This window comes from Schistocerca piceifrons, chromosome 3 (assembly GCF_021461385.2).
Source record: "Schistocerca piceifrons isolate TAMUIC-IGC-003096 chromosome 3, iqSchPice1.1, whole genome shotgun sequence".
NCBI classification, from domain to species: Eukaryota; Metazoa; Arthropoda; class Insecta; order Orthoptera; family Acrididae; genus Schistocerca; species Schistocerca piceifrons.
The window spans coordinates 899,304,854-899,318,315 of record NC_060140.1 but is presented as its reverse complement, the minus strand read 5'-3'; the positions used below and the strand labels follow the sequence as shown (position 1 = coordinate 899,318,315).

General features: G+C 44.7%; 1 long non-coding RNA gene across 1 annotated transcript in view; it reads right to left on the bottom strand.

Moving 5' to 3' along the window:
• LOC124790092 overlaps nucleotides 1-13,462 on the bottom strand; it is a 518,638-nt gene that overhangs the window by 32,163 nt on the left and 473,013 nt on the right. The window contains exon 4 of the long non-coding RNA XR_007016218.1: nucleotides 213-332. This is a non-coding gene — a long non-coding RNA (uncharacterized LOC124790092). The remainder of the gene's footprint in view (nucleotides 1-212; nucleotides 333-13,462) is intronic.

The following is a 13,462-nucleotide window of genomic DNA, read 5'->3' as shown; positions in this document are numbered from 1 at the left end:
AAGCGATCGTAAGAATCGCCCTACACGAAGAGTATCCCAAGGATGGTGCTTAACTCCGGAACCACGAGGATGCTACGGTCGCAGGTTCGAATCCTGCCTCGGGCATGGATATATGTGATGTCCTTAGGTTTAAGTAGTTCTAAGTCTAGGGGACTGATGACCTCCGATGTTAAGTCCCATAGTGCTCAGAGCCAGTTTTTGATGGTGCTTACCTGTATGAGCAGAGCGGTGAGTGCGCACGCGCAGCTGGCCGTGGAAACACCGAGTCCGGACAGGAAGAGCGACTGCTTCAGCCGCGAGCAGTAGCGCCGGTACAGGTCCTCCAGCTCCATCTGGAACACGAGGGCATTCCTAACATTTGCACACGTTCTGGAAACATAGTCTTCTCTGAAATAGCGCCAGTCAATCTTTCACTCTGTGATTACGAAATCAACTCAAAATCGTAAGCCACAGTGGCACTTCAAAAAGGATTTTGCTTTTTATGGACGCTGCAACAACTCCAGCCGTCATTACCTCTGAAAACATAATGATAGGAGCTAATTCTAACAAACATTGCTTCCAGATGCTACAGCTGGACTTACGCACTCCAGGCATATGGGACGGAGGGTCTGTGCACCCGCCTTGCGCCCTCTATAGTCCTGTCTCCTGGGAAGAAGCTACCGCACTGTCGCAGGTCTGCTGTTATCGCTTCCCTTGACTGTAACGAGGATCGCTACGAATTTCCTACATCGCTTGACTACTAGCGATGGATATTTTTGTAGGGATGGCACGATATGTTTAACTTCCCACAAAAACAATCGTGGTGGAATGTGTACACCCTCAGTCTCAGGCGCTTTTAAATATAATGACACGTAGTCGAAGTAGAATAAAACACACTCTCGCAGAACCTACATCTTTCTCGATGCACGTTCACCCTGAGAGTAACGCCACACCTTGTTGTGTGGTCGTTCTGGAGACTCTATTCTCAAAAAGTAGCCAATCAGAGGCCGGAACAGACACCTCTTTCTTATGAGGTCTTGCTCCGGACAGGCAGTGGGAAACGAGGAGACGTATATCATTACTTTCAAGTGAGTGACCACGCACCCGGCGCGGGTGAGGACTGTAAACATACCGCACCGTTCAGCTTATCCTATTTTTCACATCATAACCAGTTTCCATATACCTCATTATTTGGCTAGAATAACTGTTTCCAATAAACCAACACCATGTTTTCCATTTGGCAGATCTGAGCATAGAGCCGTGACTGTCGTTAAAATAGAAACACTTAGCCGGCCGCTGTGTCCGAGTGGTTCTAGGCGCTACAATCCGGAACCGCGCTCCTGCTACGGTCGCAGATTCGAAGCCTGCCTCGGGCACGGACGTGTGTGATGTCCTTAGGTTAGTTAGGTTTAAGTAGTTCTAAGTTCTAGGGGACTGATGATCTCAGATTTTAAGTCCCATAGTGCCTGGAGCCATCTGAATTTTGTCGTATTTCATGGTATACCATTAGCGTTGAGAGGCAAGGGCATCATATGCTGGTGCGCAGAGGAGTGGTTGGAAGTGATGGGAAATGAGTTGTTGTTGATAAAATCGGGTAGTAGGGTGTGGGGCACCTCCTCCTGGCCACGGATGCGGCCGGCTAGCGGGCCCTCCATTGTGCTGTCTAGATTTCAATATGGATCATATAAGGGGTGGCAAAAGTTTCCATTAGAAGGCTGTACAGTTCGGAATCGGAATGCAAATAAGGAAAATTGCCCTAAGTATTGAAACGAAGCTGTCATCCCACCGACGAACCAGGTTAACGATATCCATTTGGTAAAACACCGTGTTATGCAGCGTGGAGAAGTCCCAATTGCCTGCTGCACATCCTCACCGTACGGGAATGGTTGATCCTTCAGGGCCTTTTTCAAGGGACCGAGTTCACGATAATCGGTTGGGGAGAGATCAGGAATAGAGGGCGGGTGTTAGTGTGTCTCCCTCTTGAGTTGGCGTAACCCCTGCGTTAAGACATTTTGGACACGGGATTTGCGTAATCATGAAGTAGCGGCACTGCTTGGGAACTTGGCGCAGCATCCCACAACGGTGGTTACCGACAGACCTGCTGCCCCGTACAAATTATACATTCACAGATGAATGTCTAGCGGTGTCTGTCCTTCGGGAACCAAGGAAAGAATAACAGTACGTTGGCCCTGTTCCTACGCTTTTGATAATTACGTCGCCATAGTTCACGCATCCGCATAGACCGCACGCACGTCCACAGCGGCCGGTCGAAATACATCACATTGATCCCAAGTCTTTTTTGAGTACATTCCTTCTTGGCTCTCACAGCCGTTAATTCATTTCTCTGAATACCAATGTGATCTGGCACCCACTAGAATGACTCCTTATTTCCGAACTCCTGTAGATGGAAAAGACACCCATGAATGTTGTATATTGTGTTTAAGGCAGAACAAGGGCAAATAATTTTCTGTTAACGATGTAGTAGGTCATCAGATGAGCAGAAAGCATGGATGCGAATGATATTTAGGATATCTCTATAGCAACTGATTTACTCGGAGGGTGTGTAAAAGAATCAATCGAGTCGAACTGAAATCATTAAGCCCGACGTTTCCGACTCAATAATGCATCCGACGGAAAACGCTAGTGCAAATGGATGCTCTAAGTCTGTTTCTCTACTGGGTTATATTCGTTTTACTGATATGAAGCCATTCGGGGAGTCGGAGCAGATGAATTTTTCAACACGAATGCATCCAACTCCATGCTCTAATTACTGCATTTAACTTCGCGTGAGATTCAATGAATTATTTTAGCAAAAGAATCGTAAGGGCACATCCATAAAACAAAATGAAAATAAAAGTACTGACCTATTAAGACAGTTTCCTTGCCTGCGAATGTTCTCATGTAAATGGTAATCATCTTGCTGTAAATTATTTACACTACTGGCCATTAAAATTGCTACACAAAGAAGAAATGCAGATGATAAACGGGTATTCATTGGACAAATATACTATACTAGAACTGAAATGTGATTACATTTTCACGCAATTTGGGTGCATAGATCCTGAGGAATCAGTACCCAGAACAACCACATCTGGCCGTAATAACGGCCTTGATACGCCTGGGCATTGAGCCTAACAGAGCTTGGATGGCGTGTACAGGTACAGCTGTCCATGCAGCTTCAACACGATACCATAGTTCATCAAGAGTAGTGACTGGCGTATTGTGACGAGCCAGTTGTTCGGCCATCATCGACCAGACGTTTTCAGTTGGTGAGAGATCTGGAGAATGTGCTGGCCAGGGCAGCATTCGAACATTTTCTATATCCATAAAGGCCCGTACAGGACCTGCAACATGTGGTAGTGCATTATCCTGCTGAAATGTAGGGTTTCGCAGGGATCGAATGAAGGGTAGAGCCACGGGTCGTAACACATCTGAAATGTAACGTCCACTGCTCAAAGTGCTGTCAATGCGAACAAGAGGTGACCGAGACGTGTAACCAGTGGCACCCCATACCATCACGCTGGGTGATACGCCAGTATGGCGATGACGAATACAGGCTTCCAATGTGCGTTCACCGCGATGTCGCCAAACACGGATGCGACCATCATGATGCTGTTAACAGAACCTGGATTCATCCGAAAAAATGACGTTTTGCTAATCGTGCACCCAGGTTCGTCGTTGAGTACACCATCGCAGGCGCTCCTGTCTGTGATGCAGCGTCAAGGGTAACCGCAGCCACGGTCTGCGAGCTGATAGTCCATGCTGCTGCAAACGTCGTCGAACTGTTCGTGCAGATGGTTGTTGTCTTGCAAACGTCGCCATCTGTTGGCTCAGCGATCGAGACGTGGCTGCACGATCCGTTACAGCCGTGCGGATAAGATGCCTGTCATTTCGACTGCTAGTGATACGAGGCGGTTGGGATCCAGCACGGCGTTCCGTATTACCCTCCTGAACCCACCGGTTCCATATTCTGCTAACAGTCATTGGATCTCGACCAACGCGAGCAGCAATGTCGCGATGCGATGAACCGCAATCGCGGTAGGCTACAATCTGACCTTTATCAAAGTCGGAAACGTGATGGTACGCATTTCTCCTCCTTACAGGAGGCATCACAACAACGTTTCACCAGGCAACGCCGGTCAACTGTTGTTTGTGTAAGAGAAATCGTTTGGAAACGTTCCTCATGTCAGCACGTTGTAGGTGTCGCTACCGGCGCCAACATTGTGTGAATGCTCTGAAAAGCTAATCATTTGCATATCACAGCATCTTCTTCCTGTCGGTTAAATTTCGCGTCTGTTGCACGTCATCTTCGTGGTGTAGCATTTTTAATGGCCAGTAGTGTACTTAAAACCATATTGGTGTACTGTCACTCCTGTTTCTCAGCAAGTCAAAAAGAACTCTGGAACAAATTTCATGCACCCACGCAAATTTTTAAGCTTACAGCAATCTTCAGCTATGCTTCCAACCTCTGTGAATCTTTCTTGAATTCAGGCAAAGATCTGGATCCGGATCTCGGTTCTGCTCAATGCTCAAGGCAATGTATTTGTATTGAGAGGATCGTTTGGCTGTAAAAGATGAAAGAAGACGCCAAAATGCTATGACGTGCACGCGTATATACTTTTACTTTTTTATCCCTGGCTACAACCACTTACAGCAAAGCACTTTTGTCACAGCGTACGAGCTATCTGCGACCCATTTCATTTGGTTCCGAAACCTTGGGTTTCAGCTGATGTAGAATTTGAAGTTTTCTATAGTTCCCTATGACCTAGAAGTAGATAATCAAGTTACTTTTTGAGATGTAGGAAACGGCGGGTGTAACGCAATGGCTAAGTAGACCTCAGACAACGAATTCGTTTCTTAGAATAATTTTTCAGTGTGGAAAATGCCAAGTTTCACCGTGTTTCGGACCTAACGTTAAACCGTTAGTCCCTGTGAATGACTGCGTAAATGAAATCAAAAGTGGGATGGAAGGCAACGACATGCCACCTTCTCGTAAAGTTCACTTTTCAAATAAATTTGCACTAACTAGGACAATATGTCATAGAGGTATCCGTAGCAAAAAATGGTTCAAATGGCTCTGAGCACTAAGGGACTTAACTTCTGAGGCCATCAGTCCCCTAAACTTAGAACTACTTAAACCTAACTAACCTAAGGAAATCATCACACACATGCATGCCCGAGGCAGGATTCGAACCTGCGACCGTAGCGATCGCGGGGTTCCAGACTGTAGCGCCTCGAACCGCTCGGCCACGCCGGTCGGCTATCCGTAGCAGCTCGAAATGATACGTTCACAGTTATCTCGCAAGTGACTCCTTTACTAACCTATGTTCACTGAAACGAGTTTGCTTCCATTACTGTATAATTTCATCTCTGTCAGTTTTCGCTACTAATTGTCACACATCACCTGTAGATGCCAAGACCATTCCTCAAGTCAACTATAGACTTGAGACAAGCATCCTATTCTCGAAAGAAGTTAATTTTCAATACACCATTACCGATTAAAAGAAATAATTTTTTTGAACCTATTGTATTGCCGACTTGTATCCTGATGAAATCGCAACGTTCCTGATGAGTTGCCACCTGTAAGTTTTCATACTGTTTCAAAAGAGAGGATAAAGACATATTAAATATCCTCGTAAATACAGTACTAGCTACAGTATACATTGGGGCAAACATGGTTCAGTTATATCAGCCATTATTCGATTCATAAGGAAACGCTGCTGTACGGAAGTTCGACTTCCGGTGCCCCACAGATAACAAGTGTCTGGAGGCAGATGACAGTTTCGCTGGCCTATTCACGTAGGCCGACGCCGAGTACAGCCCCAGCCCTTTGACGCGGCGCCTGCGAGAAGTGACGCAGTTACAGCGTCGGCTGTGACAGGGAAGCGCCCTTCCGGCCCTTTGAACTCCCTTCTCCGTTCTCTTCTGTTTCTCCCGCCGGCGTCGCCGCTTATGAAGCCAGTCATATTTCACCAAAGTCAACGCGGCCGCTGACGTGTGCGTCGCTCAGGCTCATATCTGTTCTGCAGCGAGACCACGAGACCACAGCTTACGTCACGGAAGTGTATATTTAGCCTTTAGCCAACAGTTATGCGCTGATATAGCGGTACAGTGGTGGTGATTGAAGATCGTATCGCAAAGATGTTTATGAGAAACTGAGATCTGTTTGACGAGATGGGAGCAATGGTGCATAGGCAACAAGATGAACATAGCAGGTAATAAAACGACTCCATACTTCTAGAAAAAAACGTTCACATAGCAAAAATTCCGAATGATTAAGATCAAGACTTACATACATTAGCTTGTACACTTACGATGAAATGATGGACTAAAAGTGTTGTCAACAAACTTAGAGATACAGATATCAGAAAGAAATTTGTGCAAACTCCAATCAAATACGGCGGAAACTTTAACATGTTTACATGAACACGTTTTGTTCCATTCGTAATGAGTTTACATAGAAAACAGCGAGGAAGATTCATACCTAATTTAATCCTCACAATCACTGATTCTTACAGTTTTCACTTGGCGCTAAGGGATTTATCACAACACTCTGCCATCATAATGTTGATGGGTTGATTTCATATCAACCTGTCTAAATACTAGTCGTTTTTACGAGCATTAAAAGAACAATCTTAAGCGTTCCCTCTGTAATAATTACTCAAACGTACGTGAAGTTCAACAAATTGTTTCTCGACTAGAAAAATGCAATCATCTGTAAAGGATATCGCTGCAAATCTATTCATCCAGATACATCTCACCAGAAATAGTTCATAACTGTTCCAGAAAATTCTCAAAAATGATTGCATAGTATATATATGTGTGTGTGTGTGTGTGTGTGTGTGTGTGTGTGTGTGTGTGTGTGTGTGTATGTGGGTGGGTGGATGGGTGTGGTGTGTTCTGCCATCTTAAACACAATATCAACAACTGAAATGTTAGCTGTATTGACCAATTTAAAATTCCTATTAAATAAAAATTTATAAAGAAAACTTCAGAACAGCTGCATTTCAGTTGTACTTGTCTTTCTATGGGTTAGCCCAATCGTCGTTGTACTGGGTTACGGAGTAGCCTTGCAACTGATTTCTTAAGAGCGAAAGACTGCAAACTGAGACAGTCACAAAGAATATCATCTAGACATCAACTCCGGCGAGAAATTTTCTAAAATAATATAGAGTGTATCGTAGACTGACTACGGGAGGTACTCTATGTGTGTGGACGGAGGTACTTTCTCGTAGTTTCACACGTCCTCTTCTCTCTCTAGATGGTGTGAGCAAACGACAACTGCTTCCTCTCTTCAGCGTACTGAATGACTATCATTCGTCTTCCATACAGTTCGTATTGTTAATGGATAGATTAATTTGGTTCGTATTTACAGCTTCGACTTTACATAATTATCTTTTTGTGTTTGAATACGTTATTTTGTAGATATTCGCACTCCAACGGAATATTCTACCAAAGGAACTGTTGGCCCTTTGGTCATGAGGAAAGTGTGACGTCCAACTGTGTCTTCTTTATGCGCGTGACCAAACAATTTTTTAAAAGTCTGTCCGTATTTTAATGGAAAACTTTTAGATTTTAAAATTCTCTGTCATGAAAATATCCGCATGATTTTAAACTAGATTTATTAATACAGTAAATATATGAAATCTCTTAACCGAAAGGATACACGAATACATTTGACAATATTACTCCAATCTTACTATAGTCTGAAAATACATGTTTCAGATTGAAACTTAATACAAAAGTTTAAAGATCGTACGCCGATGTCCTTCTCTAGAAGAGATTTCGGAAGCCGTTATCGAGTCATTCGACGGATGAACGGAGATGGTGTCTTCGGTGGAATAATATAGGTGCTCATCAAGAGACCTTGCTTATTGAGAAGCTGGATGAATACCTTAAAAGCCTGTTAACAAAAACTATAAAAATATTTCGACATTTCACTTTCTCTCTTTTTCCTTCTCTCTCTCCCCCTCTAGTGCTGTTTCTTACCACGTTTTGGCAGCAAGACTGTAAAACCTGCTTAACAGCGTGGATGATAGAAAATCGCCATAGGAAACTACATGCAACTTTTAAATCCTAATCAATTTGCAAGGCAGAGCGATTAAGCGCAGCGATTACACGATGGGCTCACATTCGGAAAGATGGCTGTCCTAGGCTTTCCGAAACTGCTTAAGTAAAATTCCGGGAAGATTTCTTTAAGAAGCACAAGATGGGTTTATTCCCACCCCTTACGAAATCCAAGCTTGCGCGCAGTCTCTGATGACCTTCTCGTTGACGAACAATTATCCTTCATCTTGTGTCCTTTCTTTCATTTTGCTTTGCACTCTAAGGTTAAAAAAAACTCACCAAAAAATCAGTTTTATTTATAAAGGCTTCGAGGAAATTTTTCTTCCAGAGCGTCCGCGCTTTTCGTCGTTCCCGTTGTGTAAAGTAACTGCGGTTAGGAGTCCTTGCTCGGTACTCATGAGGACCAATACGATTTTCTCAGTATAGGTGTTAAATTAAGGAGTAAATCACGGAACATAGTGTGGAATGAGGGTAGAACAAAGTTAAAATTTTCAGTAGGGAGTTATTTGTCATCCATTGTATTTAACTAGTCTCTCACGTACTACTGTCATTGGGAATAATGTCGAATCGAAGCTCCAATAACCTTAGTGCGTGGCGAAGCCCTCGCCCTCTTCCTGAGTGGATTTTCTTCTTACCAGCGTGTCATTGTGCGATAAATATTATTCCGCAAAGTACGATAAACGTGAAAAATGTGACTTACCGGCAGGGTAAGAACACCACACTGCTGTCCTGAATGTCTTAGTTTCATCTGAGAACGTGGACACCCAATTCTGCGAAGAAGTTCATGGGAGAAACAACTTAAGCAGTTTGACGATAATTTTTATTGAAGTAATCATTAGTTGAACGTGTCGTGTACGAGACGTCCGTGAAGTAATACCGACTAATATGACTCAAATGGCTCTGAGCACTATGGGACTTAACATCTGTGGTCATCAGTCCCCTAGAACTTAGAACTACTTAAACCTAACTAACCTAATGACATCAGACACATCCATGCCCGAGGCATGATTCGAACCTGCGACCGTAGCGGTCACGCGGTTCCATACTGAACCGCCTAGATCCGCACGGCCACAACGGCCGGCAATACCGACTAATAACTTTGTATTATTTAAACGTTCGAATAAATGCTAAACAAGGGTTCTAATAGGCCGCCTAAGAGTCAATGAAACGCTTGATACCCGTCACATCAATACAGACCACACCTATCGGATACGCAGAGCCGGTTTAAGACCCAAGTGACACAAGGCACCGCTTGGGGCGCCAAGCTAAGTGAGCCACTCAAGTGCAAAATTTGTACGAGGTGCATTCAAGTTCTAAGGCCTCCGATTTTTTTTCTAATTAACCACTCACCCGAAATCGATGAAACTGGCGTTACTTCTCGACGTAATCGCCCTGCAGACGTACACATTTTTCACAACGCTGACGCCATGATTCCATGGCAGCGGCGAAGGCTTCTTTAGGAGTCTTTTGACCACTGGAAAATCGCTGAGGCAATAGCAGCATGGCTGGTGAATGTGCGGCCACAGAGAGTGTCTTTCATTGTTGGACAAAGCCAAAAGTCACTTGGAGCCAGGTCAGGTGAGTAGGGAGCATGAGGAATCACTTCAAAGTTGTTATCACGAAGAAACTGTTGCGTAAAGTTAGCTCGATGTGCGGGTGCGTTGTCTTGGTGAAACAGCACACGCGCAGCTCTTCCCAGACGTTTTTGTTGCAGTGCAGGAAGGAATTTGTTCTTCAAAACATTTTCGTAGGATGCACCTGTTACCGTAGTGCCCTTTGAAACGCAATGGGTAAGGATTACGCCCTCGCTGTCCCAGAACATGGACACCATCATTTTTGCAGCACTGGCGGTTACCCGAAATTTTTTGGTGGCAGTGAATCTGTGTGCTTCCATTGAGCTGACTGGCGCTATGTTTCTGGATTGAAAAATGGCATCCACGTCTCATCCATTGTCACAACCGAGGAAAAGAATGTCCCATTCATACTGTCGTTGCGCGTCAACATTGCTTGGCAACATGCCACATGGGCAGCCATCTGGTCGTCCGTCAGCATTTGTGGCACCCACCTGGATGACACTTTTCGCATTTTCAGGTCGTCATGCAGGATTGTGTGCACAGAACCCACAGAAATGCCAAATCTGGAAGCGATCTGTTCAACAGTCATTCGGCGATACCCCAAAACAATTCTCTCCACTTTCTCGATCATGTCGTCAGAACGGCTTGTGCGAGCCCCAGGTTGTTTCGGTTTGTTGTCACACAATGTTCTGCCTTCATTAAACTGTCGCACCCACGAACGCACTTTCGACGCATCCATAACTCCATCATCACCTGTCTCCTTCAACTGTCGATGAATTTCAATTGGTTTCACACCATGCAAATTCAGAAAACGAATGATTGCGCGCTGTTCAAGTAAGGAAAACGTCGCCATTTTAAGTATTTAAAACAGTTCTCATTCTCGCCGCTGGCGGTGAAATTCCATCTGCCGTACGGTGCTACCATCTCTGGGACATATTGACAGTGAACGCGGCCTCATTTTAAAACAATGCGCATGTTTCTATCTCTTTCCAGTCCGGAGAAAAAAAATCGGAGGCCTTAGAACTTGAATGCACCTCGTACATAGCGCTAACCACAACCAGTAGCGAGATCTGACACGAGTGAAAATGTACGAGTGTACGAGGGAAAAAAGGGGAGGGAAGCGGGGGGAGGCGGATACAAGTGATATGTCGCATATGTGGAAAAATGCTCTCGAAATGATCCTGCCGATGTGGCAGGATTATCTTCCATGTTGCGGAACTGATTGGGTCAATCAGCTCTCGCTAAACTCCGCCGCTCTGAGCACAACCGGACCGCTGCGCCATCCTCCGCCCTTCGAATGCCAGTTCTTTCTGCGTGAAATCCCATTGTAATTATTTTTTGAAGTACCTGTACCTTTCGCATGAAACCGGCGATGCTATTGTAAGACAGAGACATCTAGTGATGCACTGAGGTATTCTTGCGAATGTAGCGCATTGTAGCTGTCGCTTACAACATTCAAAGGAACAGTAGGCGGGGCGATAGTGCTAAGTGTTTATAAGAGATTGCGACATAGTTTTTTTGATAGTTATAGTACTGAGGAGATCGTGGACAATAAAGGTAAGTATATCTTCAGTTCCTGTAAGGTAAATTTGAGTTCGTGCTAGTGCTTTTATGAGTGGTTATGAAATGAAACCACTTTGGCAGTACGTACTTTTGACAGATTAACTAAATTTTAGGCCAGTTGTGGCTCGTTATTTAGGACTATAATTTGATTTAGGTATCATAAATTCATGGAAAGGAATTTAGACAAAATTGTCTATGCAGTGCAGCGATCTGGAGCTATATTTAGGTTAAAATCAACAGTAGGGAAGGCAATAATATTTGTTTATTTACCGGTTTGGGCTGATGTAAAGGCCATCCGCAGAATTTTTGGCCCCCTATGATTGGTGGTGGCGGCTCCTCGGTTTTCTCGTGATACCACGACTGGTACACTGTAGTATCACGAGAAAACAAAGGAGCCGCCACCACCAATCATAGGGGGCCAAAAGATCAAAATATCTTTGGATTTTCTGCTAGATTTAGAGACAGTGTTTCATCGTGAAATCTACTATAAGAGATATTGCAGTGTCTGCGAATACATTTCATGTGACTAATAAAAGCATCTCACAATGAATTTCGAGCTTCTTCCAAACATAGCCAGTTTTGCACATTTTGCGTTCTTTTATATTTTGCATGCTTTTTCCATTGCTTCTGCATTCGTGTATGAAATGGGAGCTAAGAAGGGGAACCTGGGGGGGGGGGGGGAGGAATGGGGGGGGGGGACTAGTACGTGTATGTAGCTATCGTCATGCACCATGTGGCTGCTTGCTAGCAGACATGTACCGAAGCACTCAAGGGTCGAGCGTGCCGTCGCGGTGGTCTCGCGGTTAAAGCGCTCAGTCCGGAACCGCGCGACTGCTACGGTCGCAGGTTCGAATCCTGCCTCGGGCATGGATGTGTGTGATGTCCTTAGGTTAGTTAGGTTTAAGTAGTTCTAAGTTCTAAGGGACTGATGACCACAGATGTTAAGTCCCATAGTGCTCAGAGCCATTTGAACCATTCGAGCGTGCCGTTTTGTTTAGGAGCTTAGTGATGATAAAATGGAATCAGAAATCAACAATACGGTCACTAGAGTTCTACTCAGGTATGAGCAACGTTAAACCAGCGAGGCTGATGGAGCTCTAGTGAATGGGACCTTAGTGACTGGTACTGGTAGCAGGTGTTGTGGGCCTGGAACTACACATAAACCGCATCCCGGTTCTATACACACGCAGCCAATAACGCCCTCGCGTCGCGCTGCGCGTTTCGCTGCGTCCTTTCACGTGCGGCAGCCGCCTTTCCCAGTTTGCCGATAACGACGTCACCGGAGAGTTCGGCGTGTCTCAATTTATCTCTCGCGCCTCTTCATTTTCTTATTCGCCATATTCGTTCCCTCCAACCCCGTTTCCTTCATTTGACGCCGGTGAAGGGAGTGACAGGTTCCCTGTAAATTGGGATCCTTTCATCGAAGTGGCGGTTCCCGTCTAAATTCAATGGAAAACAGAAATGCGACTGCGCTGGTAGGTAGGAGTTTTGCTACGCTCCTAAGTGCAGAGTCGGCAGTAAACGAGCTCCACCGAGCGAACCGCCTTGCGCTGGCTGGCGCCCTTTCACGCCGCGGCTTGCTACTGGCATGAATACCTCAACACTTCGCGGTGGTTCCATCAGTCGTGAACGCCACAGAAATGTAAACTACTTCACCTGTTCAATTACCTCAGGGAAAACTTTCCTGACTGGGGAACACTTATTACGAAGAAAATGTTTTCGGAATGCCGCGGCCCATCTAACATGTCTGAGAACTAATTCGTTGGTGACAAATTTGATTCAAATGGTTCAAATGGCTCTAAGCAGATCTGAGGTCATCGTCGCGTAGAATTAGAACTACGTAAACCTAACTAATCTTAAGGACAGCACACACATCCATGCCCGAGGCAGGATTCGAACTTGCGATCGTAGCAGCAGCGCGGTTCCGGACTGACAAGTTTGATAACAGAAACGTAATAAAACAATAAACAGCCGACCAGTTGCAATGGATAAAGATATTCTTTTTCTATGTTTCGACAAATATAAATTTGTCTTCTTCAGAAGGTAACAATTTCACATTAGTAAGGACTAATGTACCATCACCGTTTTTACAATTGTCGGCATAGATCCATGTGTCAAAATAAAATATACCCCTAGAATTAGGGTTTGTCACGTTAATATAAAATGGCTCATGGATCTTGCAGAGCTCACAACCGACTCTTGTCAGCTCTGCAAGATCCATGAGCCATTTTATATTAACGTGACAAACCCTAATTATAGGGCTATATTTTATTTTGACA